Genomic DNA, 13,266 nt, shown 5'->3' with positions numbered 1-13,266 from the left:
AGATCGACTAAGAGACTGTGGCAGAGCTTAAATGCTGGCATGTCTGATTTCAATGCCACCAGTCTACTTCTCTTGGCCTGTAAGGCCTCGGAGGAACTTAGGTGCTGGACCTCCCTCAGGTCTCCACTAGAATACTCCTTGGTAGTCCCAGTGTCCACGGGCCACCAATCCCATCCTCATTCTGACATAACCCACGACTGCTTCTCCTTGGTGATGTCAGGCCATACACCCAGAACACCACACCAGAGACCCCTGTGTTTTGCCCCACAACAATGTCCTTACCTCTGTTCCCTGCCCTGATGAAGCCCCTGTGGAAAACACTCTGGATGCTCTGACATGCCCCGAACAGAGCAGCTGAGACATATTAACAAGAACATCCCTTTTGCTATTATCTCAGCCACTTCCTTATTTTCCAACCACTCCAGCATTTTACTCTACAGCCAAGTATCACTGCCCACCCTGCCAGTTTCTTAAAAACTGATTATAAAGCCCCCACCCTTAGAGGAATATTCAGATTCCAGTTTTACAGGATGGGCAAGGATTGTCAAATCCGTTTAAGTTCATCCTTTAGAAGCACTTCACAGAAGTAAACAGTATACTAAGTTATCAGGTTAGGAGCATACGTGTGGGGGATAAGCCACCACCCAAGACTTCCTGCTCTCATACATTTTTACCAAAGGCCATTTTGGAAAGTAATACTGATGGAGGTAGTTTCTTTCACTTGCTAAAACTCACTTGCCACTGAGCATGTAGGATACATCATGCATAAAAATAAAGTAATTGCTCTTTCTATGCTATTAATATTTTCCATTTTAAATAACTTATTTTTAAAGCACAAAGATGATTGTTTATTGTTATAAAATGCAAGAACATTGGAGAGAAAAAATACCCATAATCTTGTCACCCAGATATTGGTATATTTTCATAGCATTACACACTTATGAACATAGCTATAGATATAAACATTAGTGTCTTTCAAAAATTCGTGTTGTACTCTTTGTCCTGCCATCTTAATTTACTATATCATGAATATATTTGCATTACATTTAGTATTCTTCAACAGCATTCATTTTATTGGTTGCATAGAATATAAGAATAAACTATGATTTCTATAACCAACCTCTTTATTCTTATGCATAATTGTTGTAGCCAGCCATGATTATTTATCAAGATAAATTTCTGAGGCCGGGCGCGGTGGCTCACGCCTGTAATCCTAGCTCTGGGAGGCCGAGGCGGGTGGATCGCTCGAGGTCAGGAGTTCGAGACCAGCCTGAGCAAGAGTGAGACCCCGTCTCTACTAAAAATAGAAAGAAATTATCTGGCCAACTAAAAATATATATACAAAAAAATTAGCCGGGCATAGTGGTTCATGCCTGTAGTCCCAGCTACTCGGGAGGCTGAGGCAGTAGGATCGCTTAAGCCCAGGAGTTTGAGGTTGCTGTGAGCTAGGCTGATGCCACGGCACTCACTCTAGCCCGGGTAACAAAGTGAGACTCTGTCTCAAAAAAAAAAAAAAAAAAAGATAAATTTCTGATGGAAGTACTCCTAGATCAAAGGAAATAGACTTTTTAAATATAACTGCTTTCAAATATATAATGTTTAATAATTGGTACTTTTCACTAATTTGTATGAAATATAAATTCTCACTATTATTCCAAGCTAGTGAGATTTCCTGGCCTCATTTTCACAATTGTCAGTGTAGTAAAGCAGATTTTCCCCCCAATTACTTTTAATCAACTTCTTTTGCCCTTGTCAATCATCTTTGCCTAGGAGAAAAACCCTCCTTCCTTTGAATAAGTACATGCAAAGTCTATTTTTTAAAACTGAATACAATATGAGAAAATTGTATGAGAAAATTAAGACATTAATTAAATGTACATTCATAGTTGTTTGCAATATTTTTTCTATGTTTCTGTGTACTTGAGTTATTACACAGATAAAAGGAAAAGATGAAGGAGAAAAAGTATGTAGTGGAAATAGTGGAGACACCAAAGAGAGAATCACTAATTCTCTTTGGGAAGAGCTTAAAAGGGTTCACAGAAAAGGTGAGACTTTATCTGAGCCTTGGGAAAAATGAGGAGGTGTGTGCCCAGCTAACAGGGTGGGTGGGAGAGATAGGGTGCTCTGAGCAGATGCGGCAGCCTGGACAAAGGGCACAGGGGGTAAAATGGCCCAGCACAGGTGGGGACACCAGGGGGACTCCTGCCCATCCTCTTACAAGCCCATCCCTTACCTCCTTGTCCCTCAGTTTCCTCATCTCTAAAATGGGGCTAATACAAATACAAGCCTCCCGGGGTTATTGTCGCAGTCCATTTATGCTGCTACAACAAAGTACTACCTACTGGGAAATTTACAAATGACAGAAATCTATTTCCCACAGTTCTGGAGGCCGGGAAGCCCAAGATCAAGCAGGCCCTCTAGTGAGGGCCTCATCTCCTCACCCAAGGTGGCGCCTTATTGCTGCATCTTCTGGGAGGTGACGAACTCTGTATTCTCACATGTCAAAGGGATGGAAGGGCAAGAGAAGGCTCCCTTCAACCTAGATCCCTTTTATAAGGGTGCTAAACCCATTGTGACTTTTAATCACCTCCCGAAGGCCACACCTTTGGGATTAAGTTTCAACATAAATTTTGGTGCAGACCCCATCATTCAAAGCACAGCAGTTCTCATGAAGAGTCTGTGGGAGAAGCACCCATCACAGCACTTGGCACTTGGTGAGCACTCAGAAATTATGAGCTGTGAAATGATCCACTGCAATATGGTGGGCACACAGGGCATGGGGGGTGGGGATGGGCAGGCAGAGAAAGGAGAAATGATACAATTCACTCGCTCATTCGTTTAATGTTCACCGAGTATAGGGATACGGCATTGAATATCATGCTACCCTGTCCTCAAAGCATTCCAATCTACGTGGCTAGAGAGGAAGGTAGGATCCCTTCCATATTGGGGTTAAATGTGGGTGTCCACATGAAGAGGTGTGGTCCCTGATCTGGAGGGACTGTCCCAGTGACTCAGCATACAAGACCCTTTCATGTATTCACAGAAAATGTTCTGTGTGTGTTAGTTACAATAGTCACAAATGTCATTTCAATCCAGGGTGACACATACCCCCTAGGGAGCCATCATTCCAGGTAATGGCTGGTGACAGACCTGAGCCTGAAGAGCCGTATCATGCAGTGGTTAGGAACACAGACTCTGGAGCCAGATTGTCTGGATCTAAGTCTTGTAACCAAATCATAAAGTCATACCACAGTAATTCCACCCTCATACGGCTGATGGGAGGATTAAGTGAGTAAATGTATGTAAATTACCCAGGACACTGCTTAGAACATAAATATTACTGCAGTTCACCAAATCTTGATATGTGATACACATTAGATGAATGAATAAGTGAATGAATGATGGACTCTTTTAAGCCAAAGAGGGACAGGATGCACTCAACATTTTAGAAGGAGCCAACCATACCTATCATTCCCCGGGAAACTCTCTGAACCTATCCTTGGAGGAATTTACCTAGGGAGCAGTTCAACAGGGCTGTAGAAGATTACATTCCACACAGGCTCAGCAGCTTTCTGATCTCTCCCCTCCACACAATCTAAGAAACATTCACCCTGAGGTTGGCGGTGTGCGAAAGGGAAGACTTGGCTCATGCAGCTAAGAAACTGGTGCAGGGAGGCACCGATTTAGAACTAACCTGTGTGCAAACAGCCAGAACCACTTAGGTGAAATGCTTTGTTTCATTTGATCCTGTAGATCCCTAAAAGAGGGGGTCTAATCAGATGACAAAAATGAGATGCCAGGAGACTGCGTGAATTCTGAAAGGGTTGAACTGTGTTATGGTCAAGATCAAGGGCGTAAGAGAATCCCATGTGCCAGGTGACCTCGGACAAGTTACTGAAATTGCCTAAACCTCAGTGTCCTCATCTGTGAAATACAGACAGTGACTATTCCTGCGTCTTAGGATTCTTGTGACAAGCTTTGTACAAAGCAGCATTTAGTGTCTGGCACACAGGAAACAGGAGCTGTGACTATTTCTGCTCAGACTCACGTAAAATTGTTCATCTACCCTCAGCCCACTCGGTCGTGCGCATGAAAAAACACACAAGCAAAATGGAGGTCTGTTTTTCTGAAGTAAGAGGAGAATACCGCTGCCCATGAAAGACACAGCCGATCTTTAGGAACACGAAATGGAAACAGTGGGAAGGAGCTAAAGAGCCACTTTACTGACTTTAAGTTGTTTCTCTAGAATCCCTATGAGGTAGCCAGAGGTGTTAGAAGTAAATTGCATAGGTTGTGAGTTCCTGCTTTCCCATAATTTTCCCCCAAATGGTTTGGGCTCAGGAAAGAACAATGACACACTTTTTGGCCTCAGGCACTCAAAGGAGCAGAACAAAGTGTTAAGATTCAATCCACAAACCCATTCAGAGACCCCACCTTCGGGTACCCAAAGGGGAGCTTCTTAAAGGTACCCAGAGCTTAAAGCCAGCCAGCCAAATGAGACTCCAGAAAGTCAGTTACAATTTGGCCAAAGACACTGAAGACACAAAATCCAAGAGAGAATCTAGAAGGAAGGACAAGCCGTTAGAACAGGCAGTGCTTTTAGACTGACAAGCAGAAGGACTATTCACTGACCATCGGTTGCCTAACACGCTGGGGGTGGGGGGAAATGCCACTAAAAATTCTACGAAGCAACATTACCACCCAGTGGGGTCCAAGGTCCAGCTTGAAATGTCAGAATCATAGTAGCTTTCATTGCTTATAAATGCTTATTTAAATAACTATAGTTTAGTTTGTAATTAAAGTAGTATGATATCATAAAGGGAAAAACAATGGATTATAAGTTTACAATCTGATAAATTTTCCAACATGAACTCACAGCATAGAACAGACACACATATTACCATAAAAAGACATGACCAGCCCCCCACAAGTCCCTCTCATGCCCCCCTACAATTATTAACACCTCGTCCCACAAGGTACCCAACATCCTGACTTCTCACACCAGGGACTGGTTTTATCTGTTTTCACAGTTTACAGAATGGAATCACACGGCAGGTCATCTTTGGTCTCTGACTGTGTGTGCTCACCATGGCTTGACACCCGCCCACAGTGCTGTGTGCATTGCAGATCGGCAGTGGTCGTGGCCGGGCGGTATTCCAGCCCGGGAATCTCCCGCAGTTCACCTATTCTACTGTGAGTGGGCATCAGGGTAGCGCCTCGCTTAGGCTGTTAGAAATGGTTCTGCTATAAACATTCTGATATGTTTCTCATCACTTCACGAACCCATTTCTGTTAGATTTTCCACCTTGGAGTGGAATTATTGCATCAGAGGGAGACGCTATTCAGCTTTAATAGATTCAGCCAATTTCCCTTAATGGTTGTACTGATTTCTACTCCCCCCCACAAAAAAATAACCAGAATGTTTTTAATCACCACCTATTGGAATATTCACAAGAATGAACAGTCATGTTTCATATCCATCCTTCTCCGCCTGGGGGCCTTTCACACTGCTCACCCCACTCCATCTAGCTAACGCTAACCTTTAGATCTCAGAATAGATGCCACCACCCCTGGGAAGTCTTCCCTGATTTTCAACAGCTGGGTGCCTCCTTGAACCCTGTACTTCCCCTTGCCACAGCCCTTTATGCAACTTATTTTACTTATCTCTCTAATGTCTTTTGCTCTCACTAGAGCGAACGCGCCACAAGGGAAGATTGAGCCTTCCTTGCACAAAGTTGAACCCACAGTACCCAGACGAGTACTTGGCATACGTGTTTGTGTCCCCACCACTCACACGGAAGCATCATGCGAGTGGGGTCTTCCACTGATCTATTTACCACCAAATTCCTCAGCACCCAGAACAGTTCTTGGCATACAGTAGGCACTCAAGAAGTAGTTGTAAAGAGAGGGAGGGAACGAGGACTGAAGAAGGAGATGAATGAATGAATAAATAAGTGAATGAATAAATGATACCCAAGAATTCACAGGGTAGGTCCCAAATCGGCTCCCTCAGAGGTGCCCGAGATAGTCTGATTCGACCTTTCTCGCCTGCACCCGTGGAGGGAGCCCCTCCCTGGCACTGCCATTTCTTCCTCCAGCCCCCTCCTCTGTCCCTCCCACACCCCTGCCCGGCCCAGCCTCCTGCCTCCCATGTTACAGATTAAAAACAACAGTCAAGCTGGCATTTACTGACTGTCAAACACCTCTTTGAGTTTCCTCAGAACAAACAGACTCAGTCGACTTTTTTTGTTTGTTTTGCTCCTTTTTCTAAGCTGCTGAGCTGTCCCTGGCATTGCGCAAGAGGTCACACAGAGGGACTGTCAACAGCTCCCTAATGTAGGTTCTTACCCAAGAAAGGGGGTCCCAGTTTTATGGGCCGTGCGCCTGGGCAGGAGGAACACACACACACACACACTGACTGCTGTTTGTTTTCTCCGACAGGTCTGGCATTTCCCCCTTGGGACAGGCCAAGCTTGAGACGCACAAAGCCCCCTTCCCTAATTGGACATGAAAAACAGTTTGGATAAACAGAGACGTGTCACCCCAACTGTGTAATCCCTTCCCGGAGAGCAGGAGGGCTGATGATGTCTTTGAGGGATTTTTTTCCCCACTTTGTTTTTAAATTATACAAGTTTTACAGTCAAACATTCACGTATTTTATATAATAAAACGAAAGCCAAAAGTCCCCACTAAAACCTTTAATCCCATACCCCAAAGAAAACAAGGACAGTTTCTTGTTTTTTTCACACATCCAGTTATTCATTCAACAAATATTTATTCAGTGCCTACTATGTGTCAGACGCCGTTCTAGGCTTTTGGAGTTGCAATGGTAAGTAAAAGCAGAACCTTCTAGAAAGTTTCTCTTTGTAGCCAAAATTTGAAAAATGGGAAGTTATGAATAAAGGAGAGACTGGTCATATCTGTGCCATCTCACCAAACCCTCACAGAGTAATTGTACTAGAAACACTGTTTAGTGGCTTAATTTTCTTTATTTAAGAATATATTTTGAGTTCTTTTCCATATCAGCTCATAAACTTCTACATACGTGTTTCAAGAGTTGCACCGTGCCCCCCCTTGTTTATATGTACCATAACGTATTTAAAGTTCTCTGTAGCTGGATATTTGGGTTGTTTCCAAGCTGATTTTTAGAAGGGAGATTACTCAGAAAAGGAAAGGGCTAAAAACCTGACAGATATTGCAAAAGGAGCTAAAGGTTCTGAAAAGTGAAGGGTTTTACTTTGGCATCTCCCCTCGGACCTCACATGCTCCCTCCATCTCACCTTAAAAGTGGAGGAACTTGGCCTAAGACACTCAGGGATCTGAGGATTTCACTGACATTTACTGGGCATTAAGCTATGCCCAACCTTACAAAACCCTAATTTTCACCTGTCTTGCTGAGAGGTTATCATCTAGCTATATATATAGTTGGTTTCTGCCATGAGATCATGTCCTTCTGAAAAGCCAGGGTATTGTTAATATCTTTTCGGTACCTAGAATAGGACTAGGGACAGAGTAAGTACTCAGTAAAAACCCGCTGAAGGAATAAAGAACTCAAAAGGAATGAATGCGTGGACAGGTGTTGGGCGGATGAATAGACAAATGGGTAGGTGGATGGAAGGACAGAGAGACAGGTATATATATATAAATGCAAGGATGAATGGATGGAAAAGTGGGTAGGTGGAGAGATACATAAAAATATGGAGGAACGGATGAATGACTACATAGATGAATTGGTGAATAAATGAATGAATCGATGGAGGAATGGGCGAGTATATAAAGGAGCACATGCATGAGTGAGTGAAAGGGTAGATGGATAGACTGATGATGACCAACAGCCACATTTACACAGTTAACAAATTATAAACATGACTGCTTAGCAAAATAACTAATTGGTTATTGAAGAATTTCCCATAAGATTTCTTTTAATATAAAACTCCTTAGACACATAAAACATTACAATTCAGTTTGCACAGTGCTTGTGAGAGGCATACCAAATGTGATAAGGGAACCCAACTGCCAATCATTCCTGATCTCGGTGCTTAGTGAACCGTGAGAGTCCAACAGATAGTCCTTCATGAATAAGAAGGAAGGGGTTACATGGCTCTTGGGGACAGATGTGATGCCCCATTACCAACATCTGCCGTCCAACATCTAGAGCAGAGAGGATGTTGTGCCAGGAACCCTTACGACCTAGAAATTCACTACCTAAAACTACCTCCTTCATAAATACACTTCCTCCTGTCCAGAGTATTTAAATTCCCAAGCAGTCGCCAAGGAATAAGAAGGCCCACCTGTCTCCGTAAGTAGCACAGAGAACCATCCTTCCAAAAGCAACAGAGATTAACAAGTCACTCCACTTTGGATCAATGTGTCACCAGATTCCTGTCCCAGCTTGTCTGTCAAACCCCTTTGACCTAACCAGGAGCCTCTGGGTCTCCTGATCCCTCGCCCCAGCCCCCAAAGGCCATCAGCTAAACAAACCACCTTGGGAGCCATCGGCACATCTTCCAAGGCAAACAAGCCTTGGCCCCAGTGAGGTCAGCGGCGAGGAGGAGGAGGGTGAGGTGATTAAGCCAGTGTTTGTCTGCTGCTGGCCTCCTGCTGCTGTTCCTGACTGACAGCAACCGGGGCAGGAATCTACCCTGCTCCTGGGAAGAAAAGAGCAAAAGCAAGTAATATTCGTCAAGCACCTGCTCTGTGCCAGGTATTACGCTAGGTTCTGGATAGCATCTCGATAGCATCTCGTCTTATCCTAAGAGGTAGGGAGCAATTTTCAGGTAAGAAAACAAAGACTCAGAGAGGTACAGTGACTTACCCAAGGTCACACAGCTAGCAAGTGATAGAATGAAGATTTGAATTTAGGTCTGCCTTTTTCCAAAGCTATTTTTTAAAATATATTGGAACTTGGGGCTGAAAAAACAATGAGACCCATCCTCCAATTTGGGGTGCTCACGATGGAAAAATTTAAGTATCAGGGCCTATGAATGCATTTTTAACCAAAATTAGAAATGCATGAAGTGACGAGCTCTTCCATAGCCCAGTGGGAAGGGAAAAGGGGAAACTGATCATTTCTGAGTGCCCCAGTGGGCAAGGAACCCAAGCCCATTGAAGCCCTACTCTCATGGAGCTTTCAGTCCAGTAAGAAAAAGAGCTACCAAGTAAAGGCTCACACAAATAAATCTGAATTACACATACTAAAAAAGTTCAGTGGGCACTACTGGTACACAATGGGGGATGCTGAATGTATCTGGGTTTTAAGGAGGGCTTCCAGGAGGAAGTGTTGGACATTGGACACACAAGTAGGTACTGGTCAGATAAAAGCAGATAGAAAGATCATCTCAGGCAGAGAATGTGCAAAGGCCATGTGGCACAAAACACCACATGGCACTTGAAGCAACGAGAGGAGGCCAGTGTAGCTAGAACAGAGAGACTGAAAGGGCAGCTAAGTGAGAGAAGAGTGGGAAGTCTTTAGGCTCAGCTCATGCAGGGCCTAGCAGACCACTGAGGTGGACACAGAGACACATTGTCAGGGTCCCTCTTTAAGGAAGAGCAATGAGACCCAAGAGAGGTTTTTAAGGCAAAGGTGATGCAATCCCACTTGGGTTTTCCAATGCAAACATGGATGCTTCCCCTTTCTGCCATCCCCAGGTCTCCCACAGTCAGGCACCTTAGACCCTGGCGTCTTCCCCAAATAGGCGCATGGGATACAGAGATATCAGAGGGTACATATCTCGTGGGCCAGAGTAAAGCAGAAGGCCATCTAAGTCACGAGCCTGGCCAAGCCAGTCCCTGGACTTGTGGAGCACTTAGAAGTCCCTTGCCCACTGTGGGAGCTAAGAGGTCACAGGTGTTGCACAAGGCTCTCACCCAACTGTCCCACATTGCATCAACCAATTGACTTAACCTTTCATATCTGAGCTGGATGCACCATCACCCACCCAGTCACACAAAATCATTTTGATGTCCCCTTTCCGTCCTCCACCAACTGGTCGTGCTGTCTGTAATTAGGAAATATTGCAACAACCAGAGCAGTGAGGGCACCAGCTGATCTCTCATGGCACTCACACCTGCCAGGCACTGCTGAGGAGTAGCTTTACATGGATTAGAGATTATAACAATCACAAATTATAAAGCATTTCATGGAGTATTTTACATGAAATATCTCATTTAGCTCTCAAATGACTCTATGGCATGAGACCCAACATTAGACCTATTTTGGAGATGAGGAAACTGAGGCTAGGGGGGATTAAGTAATTTTCCCAAAGCCACACAGCTAGTAAGTGTACAAACCTGGATGTCGATGCAGGTGGTCTGGTTCCAGGCCAAGACCCTCGGTCAGTACACTTGGCTCCTCCAAGTTCAAATGCTCTTTTCTGGATTATTCTTCCAGCCTCCTGCCTTTCTTCCATCCCATCTGCTTCTGTCCCCATACCCCACCCTCCATACCGCTCTGGAACTAGCATTCCAAAGCAGGGGAAAAAAAAAAACTTAATCTGATTATGTCCTCCCCTACTTAAAAACTCTTGATGATGAACCACATATTGCAGAAGTATTAAAAAGATACTTACAAATAATGTTTAATGATATGGGAAATTCTTCAGAATATATGTTTGACACAGGTTTTAATAATGTGACCCAAACTACGGAATGACATGAGTAGGAGGAGAGAAATGCCGTGGAACATCACGAGTGGCTGCGGTGAGTGTCACAGGGGCTTAGGGCACCAGAACGTCTAGACCACAAACTATCTCCAAAGTAGATGTCCAAAGACACACAACATACACACGGACCATGTGTAACTTGAAGGTGCTGGATGGATATTCAATACACATTAGATGGATGAATGAATAAATGAGCGAATGAATGAACTATTTTAAGCCAGACAGTGACGAGGTGCACTCACCATTTTAGGAAAGGAGCTAACCGTATTTCACCATTCACTTGGGAAACTCTGGCACCCCACTCTTTGGGGGAATTTGCCCGTGGAGGACTTTAACAGGTGAGGTCATATAGATCATATTAAGCAGAAAATACTACCAATACAAGATGAAAGTACACCTGTGCAGCAGGTAAAAGAATACCTCTGCTTCAGGTAAAAGAAGGGATATCAGAGGTTATTGATAGGAGGCCCTGAAGAATTTCTAGGGTTCCCAGCCTTTCCTGGCCTGCAGGTGCCAGATAGCGTGTCTCCATGACAGCAGGGGAGGTGGAGGATCTCAGCCAAGGGCATCCTTCCTTTCAGCCTTGGGCTCCGTCCTGGGCTAAATGGGTCATGCTGTGGGTGAGGAGTGTGGTTCTTAGTGGGCAACCCAACTTGCTAGTCCAATACAAGTCTGATACAGCCATTGTCTCCAGAAACTTCTACCTTCTTTCCCACAAAACATTCGTGTGCCTAGCTCAGGACTAGGTCTCTGGGAATAATGTCTAGGATCTGGCCCTTACCCTGAAGCCTTTCTGCTAGAGATAGGTCATTATTTCTGAAAAGATAACTTAAATATACTATGGTCAGTGCAATTCATTTTTCAGACATTATCTCACAAATGATCTCTAAACACATGAAACGGGTAGAATCATCATTCTATTTAGCTGAAAATGCAATAAATACAATTAATTTTTCAGACATTATCTCATAATCTCTAAATACACATAAAAGGGTAAAGTCATCACTCTGGTTAGATGAAGTAGAGACGTGAAATTGTTTGGCACTTGGTAGGTGCTCAGTAAATATTGAATGAATAAATGCGCTAACCATCTAGGGCAGAGATGGATTATCTGCTCACTCAACGCACTTCTTGTTCCTCTCAGGTACACAGCTAGACGGTATTTCCCAGATGCACTTGTAGTCTGGGTTGGCACGCAACAGAGTCTGGTCAATGGGACGTCACAGAAGTGGTAAGTGCCACGTGCAGGACTGGCCCATAAAAACTGCCCGTGAGATCCTCTGCCAGCTTAATGGAGAAACTGAGGCCTCAGAGGAGGGCAGAGCCACAAGATGGAAGGGCCCTAAGTCTCTTAGTGACTGCACAAAAGACTTCCCACCAGTTAGGAGCACCTGACTGGCCTTTGGGGCATGATGGATGAACTTCCATTGAGTGAAGCCAGTCATGTGTTGGGTCATTTGTTAAAGCAGTAAGTTTATCCTGCCTTGTCCCCCAAATCCCTCCCTACTGGCGACTTCCAGACCCAGAGCCAGCACTTACAGCACCCTCTTGTGAATCAGAAACACGTGCCCCCCAACCCCCACTGGACCTGTCCTCTGTCCCTTTAGTTCCACCAACACCGGTATTTCCCAAAACATCAGTCATTCCTGTGTTGCCTTCATGACTTTTGCAGTAGTCATGTACTGTATTCCTATACACATATATTTGAATATAGAATAATAAATTTATTATATATTTAAATATTAAATTAAAATCAAATTATTAATAAAATGTAATTTTAATTACATTATACTGCAATTAATAAATATAATCAATTATATTAACAAATGTAAATTAATTTTCTGATTATTAATGAATACTATCATTTATTATAATAAAATATAGGTTATCAATACAATTTATTATGATAAAATAAATATATTATTAATAAATATTGATGATTATTATTTAATTCTACAACTCTGCCAGGGACTCCCTAACTAACCAGCTATGTATCACTGGGTGGGTTGCTTTGCCTTTCTGGGTGTGTTTCCTGACCTATAATATTTTAGTTGGATGTCCCCTTAAAGCCCCTTGTAGTCCTAAATATTTATGACTTCACAATTCCATAAGGTATTCACAGAAGTCACTGGCCCTGGGCAGACAGCACAGAGCTCTGCCACCTGCCAGCTGTGTGTCCTTGTGCTGTCTGTCGCTGAACCGCTGCGCCCCCGGCATCCTAGTCTCCGCGAGCAGGGGTCATGGCGGCATCTACATGGTTAGGCCGCACAGAGGATTAAATGAGTTAATCCACATGAAGCAGCTGGTACGGGTGCCTCATATAATGCAGCAATGAAACATAGCAGTGCTGGAAACCGAGCTGAGTGGCTTCTCCATGACTCAGTTTCCCTAGCAGTCAAATGGGGCTGCCAATGGCGCACCCCTCACAGAGCTGTTGTGAGGACTGAGTGAAGGCACTATTCAGCAGTGACTGGCACATGGCCCGTCTGCAATATACAGTGGGTCACCACTGGTGTGGGTGTCGCTGCTGCAAGACAGTGCCCCGAGACCGGATGAGGTGACCTCAGCAGGTGAGAGGGCTCCTCCTACAGGGGTTCAGTCTCTC

The sequence above is a fragment of the Lemur catta genome, chromosome 21, assembly GCF_020740605.2.
Source record: "Lemur catta isolate mLemCat1 chromosome 21, mLemCat1.pri, whole genome shotgun sequence".
Classification (NCBI taxonomy): Eukaryota; Metazoa; Chordata; class Mammalia; order Primates; family Lemuridae; genus Lemur; species Lemur catta.
This window is presented reverse-complemented; position numbering follows the sequence as displayed.